The following is a 5,122-nucleotide window of genomic DNA, read 5'->3' on the forward strand; positions in this document are numbered from 1 at the left end:
ACCAGGGGTCAACTATTAGGTTAACTTTTTTATGCACAGACCCTGGAATAGAACTTCTCCTTTATTCTTTGTTAAATTGCAAAACGTCCTGTGTTTCAAAGTGACCTGTTTAAAAATTGTGACCATTTACAACTATATATCTTTAAGGTGATATTTTCTCAATACCAGGCAATAAAAAAAAAATTATTGTTTAGTGAGTTAGATGCTGGGGCTGATTCAAGTCTGCAATTGTCATCCGAAACCTTGCTTCAGTTTCAAGTTATTGTGATCATCAATGCCTATTCTTCTCATTGGCTGGCTTTATTATTATTATTTTTTTTTTACAAATAGTTTATTGTCAAATTAGTTTCCACATGACACCCAGTGCTCATCCCCACAAGTGTCCTCCTCCACGCCCCTCCCCCCCTCCCCCCCACATCCATCAGTCCCCAGTTTTTTCAGCATTCAAGAGTCTCTCATGGTTTGCCTCCCTCCCTTTCCCCCACCATTTCCGCCCTTCTTCTCCCCCTTGTTCCTCCGTCAAGTTCCTCCTAATCCTCCTATACGTGCAAACATATGATATTTGTCCTTCTCTGCCTGACTTATTTCGCTCAGCATAACACCCTCAAGGTCCATCCATGTTGCTACACATGGACAGATTTCATTCTTTCTCATTGCCATGTAGTATTCCATGGTATAGATAAACCACATCTTCTTGATCCATTCATCTGTTGATGGACACTTAGGCTCTTTCCATGTTTTAGCTATTGTGGAGAGTGCTGCTATGAACATTGGGGTACATGTGCTCCTATGCCTCAGCATTTCTGGATCCCTTGGGTAAATTCCTAGCAGTGCTATTGCTGGGTCATAGGGGAGTTCTATTGTTAGTTTTCATTGGCTGGCTTTAAAGCAAAGATAAAACAATATGTTTAAACTAATAAAGTAAACATATTGAGAAAACACTACTTTTATTTATTTTTATAATGAAATTCTGTGTATAATTTCATTTGGAATTGGGGTATATTATTAAAGAGTTTGATAATAATGATCTTCGGAAGGTCCCAAGCTGAAAGGTGTATTTTGTCTATCACTGTACTCTTAAGTATTTTCAATATGAATGTCATGAGACAGGCCAGGTACTTTCTGCTTCACCCCAGGCTCCACCCCATCCTCCTGAATTAAACTTGCCTACTTCACCACATTTTAACATATGCCTGACTTCTGGAGGCAGCTGAAATGCCTATCAGATTATAACAAAGAGGGAAAGGACTTGCCTAAAGTCCAAGAAGGGGTGCCTGCCTGGCTCAGTAGATAGACCATACGACTCTTGATCTCAGGGTCATGAATTCAAGCCCCTCAGTGGGTGTGGAGTCTCCAAAAGAAAAGAAATAGTTAAAGTCCAGCAAGGATTTGTTGAACTTGGGAGAAACCAAGAAGTGGGTAGGTGTTCTTACAGAGAATAATCACTAAAGTATGAATCAAGCTCAGGTCACATAAAAAGATAATGGTGGAAATTATGGTCAGATGTTGGAGAATCTTGGAGATGAGTTGGGAATACTAACCTTGACCATGTAGGTGATAGAAAACTGCTAGATGTCGAATTTTAAAGAGTTTAGAATTGTTAGGGAGCTCCTGGGGATTGCCTCTTTAAATTCAAGAATAAAATCATCTGGTCTGAACATGAGAATAGAGCACTTTAAAATAAGGCAGATAGGGGTGCCTGGGTGGCCTAGTCAATTGAGTGTCCTACTCTTGATTTCAGCTCAGGTCATGATCCCAAGGTGGTGGGATCGAGCCCCACACTGGGCTCTGCACTGAGCATGGAGACTGCTTGAGATTCTCTCTCTCTCTCTCTCTCTCTCTCTCTCTCACACCCCATCTGTCCCCCTCCCCTCTTGAGAGTGCTCTCCCTCTCTCTAAACAAGCAAACAAAAAAACAAGGGAGAGAGAAATGGCCTGGGGTTAGTACTAATGGAGGGAAGGGCTGGGTATGTCTGCCAAGAGATTGGGAAAGTCTTCAAGAAAAACAATGGGGTAGATCTGCTGGGATAGTCATTAGTATTTTAATGAACACATATAATCAAGAATTTGATTGGTTTCTTGACAGTTCCAAGCAAAGTTGCTTGAGCATTCAACCCAGAGAATGACTCAGGAACCATAAATTGAATGAGCAAGTCTACTATTGGGTTTGCTGGGTCCTACAGGGAGGCTGGGAGCAGGGGTTGCAGACAATCAACAAGAATGCACATTCCAGGAAGCATGGGCAAGCCAGGGAGTTGCTTTCTGGATCTGCTGAGCTGGACTGGGTGGACAAGAGGCACTGAAATAACTGCCATTTGTTGAGCCTTTTTTATGTGCCAGGCATTGTGCTAAGCCTTGTACATGAATTATCTCCCTGAATCTTCTTAACTCCTTGTTGTTATATGGGGATAGACAGCATTATCCCTCTTCTACAGGGGAGAAAACGAAATAGAGAGGCTAAAACATTTTTATGGACTAATTCCTATTGATGGGGTTAGTTAAACAGCATAACCAGATTTCTTTGTTATCTCTTCTTGGAGGAAATAGGAAAGTTCCATATGTTTATGCTAGTACTTGCAATGAGATAAGAAAGGCAGAGGGCCGCTGTGTCTTGTCCCTCAGCATCCATAGGCCCTTTCTCCAGCCCCTGAGATTTCCCCTGGGAGACCCCTCCTACCCCTCCCAGCACCTGTGTAGGGTGGGAAGCCTCTAGTGAAGCTGCAGGACAGGAATGCCCCTCAGTCTGGCCAATCAGAGCACCAGGAGGCAACAGCAGCTCTCTTCAACTGTAGTGTAACGCAGGTGATCTGGGGAGGAAGTCAGGGCATTGGGTAGGCAGGAGGCCTGGGAGAAAAACTGCTTCATATTCCTTCCAAAATGTACTGCTAGGCCAGTGTCTATTTTCAAAATAGCTAACATTTTATAGGAAATGGCAGATTGCAGCTGGACCGTAAGCTCTGGGAAGGCAGGGACTATGTCCAGGAACATTGCAAAACAAAGCACAGCCCATAGTAGGTGTTTAATAGAAGACTGTCGATTGACTGGATGAGTTGGTAGGCATCTTGACATGATTGGAAGGATCCAGAGATCTTTCAGTCTGATGCTTTCCATCTCACAAAAGAAACCAAGGCAAGGGGATTCCTGGTAAGACCAATACCCAGTGAGGATTGGGTCCTGGGCCTCCTGCCCTTCAGTCCAGGGCTGTCTTTACAACACCATAGATTCTCAAAGTCAGGGTTTACCACATTTTGTGTTTTGGTGTGAAATTGCACTGAATCCACAGAGTCAGTAAAGTTATCTTTTATTAAAATCTTTTCTAACATTTGTGGTTTTGAGCCCCACATCAGGTTCTGTGCTGACAGCTAGTTCAGAGCCTGGAGCCTGCTTCAGATTCTGTGTCTCCCTCTGTCTGACCCTCCCCTGCTCACACTGTCTCTCTCTCTCTCAGAAATAAATAAAACATTAAAAAAATTTTTTTAAATCTTTTCTAAGCCTTCCCATCACATCAAGGGGGAAGCCTTGAAGCTACTGAACTGCTCACACCTTTCTAGCACTTGCTAATCTTTCTTTGATTTAAAAGCAAGGAGGTCAACTTTCAGCTCAGAGCCTTCACAAGTAACAGAATTAATTTAATTTAATATTTTAATCTTAAAGTTGTATGGAAATGTTCAAGCACACTTCAAGGCAAAGAGAATAATATCATTAACCTTCCAGGTACACATCACCCAACTTCAGTGACCATCAACATTTTAGCAAACTTATTTTACATACCCACCTCCATCACACACTGTTTTTCAGAAGTATTTCAAAACAAATCTCATACATGATATCATTTCACCCATAAATATGTCAGTATGTGTAGGTAGTAAACCAGGACTTTCTTTTCAATCTGACTACAATGCCTCAGTTCATCTAACCCAATTGATAGTAATTTCTTACTATCACCCACTATTTAGCCTGTGTTCAAATTTTCCATATTATTTCGGGGCACCTGGGTGGCTCGGTCGGTTAAGCAGCCGACTTCGGCTCAGGTCATGATCTCGCGGTTCGTGGGTTTGAGCCCCACATTGGGCTCTGTGCTGACAGCTCATGGCCTGGAGCCTGCTTCAGATTCTGGGTCTCTCTCTTTTTCTCTGCTCCTCCCCCACTCCTGCTCTGTCACTGTCTCAAAATTAAATAAACATTAAAAAAATTTTTTAAATAGATAAAAATTCCCATATTTATCTTTCTGGTTGATCTGAATCAAGATGCAAAGAAATCCACACCCTATACTTTATTCTTGTCTCATTTAATCTACTGGAGTTGCTCTCCACCCCCAATATCACCCCTCCCACCTCTTCTCATGCCATTTATTTAATGAAGAAACCATGTTATTTATCCTGTAGAATTTCCCACATCCTGGATTTGGCTGGTCAGGCTCTTGTGGTGGTTGGATCTTGTGATTATTTTACTTTATTTTATTTTAAGTAATCTCCACATCCATCATGGGGCTTGACCTCACAACCCCAAGCCCAAGAGGTGTGTGCTTTATGTACTGAGCCAGCCAGGTGCCCCTTGTGGTGGTTTTAAATATGTTCTTCTATCCTTTGTATTTTCTGTAATTGGGTGGTTAGAGCTGGATTCAGGCTGGTACTGAAAGTGGCTCATGAGGAACAGACCTTATTTTTTTTTATACTGTTTATTTTTGAGAGAAAGAGTGCATGAACTAGGGAGGGACTGAGAGGAAGGGGGACAGAGGATCCGAAGCAGGCTCCATGCTGACAGCAGAGAGCCCCATGCAGAGCTTGAACCCATGAACCTCAAGATTGTGACCTGGGCCAAAGTCGGATGCCTAACCAACTGAGCCACCCAGGTGCCCCAGGAATGGAATCTTAAAGATGAGTTTTCTGAATTGGTTTTCTGGTTGGATTAGATTTAAAGGCATTAATGACCTTGTTTCCATTGCTAAAGGGGATACCTGTACTCCAGTGTTTGAACTACAGATTCCTATAATCAAGTACCTATAGAAGGAGAGGCTGTGAGTGAGCCTTTGCTGTCCTAGAATATCCTGGTGAAAATAATGTGATCCAGTGGATTGCTTGCTTCCAAGAGTGCTGGAGAGGGTAGGGAAAGAAAATACTGA

Source organism: Crocuta crocuta, unplaced genomic scaffold (genome assembly GCF_008692635.1).
Source record: "Crocuta crocuta isolate KB4526 unplaced genomic scaffold, BGI_CrCroc_1.0 scaffold340, whole genome shotgun sequence".
Taxonomy (NCBI): Eukaryota; Metazoa; Chordata; class Mammalia; order Carnivora; family Hyaenidae; genus Crocuta; species Crocuta crocuta.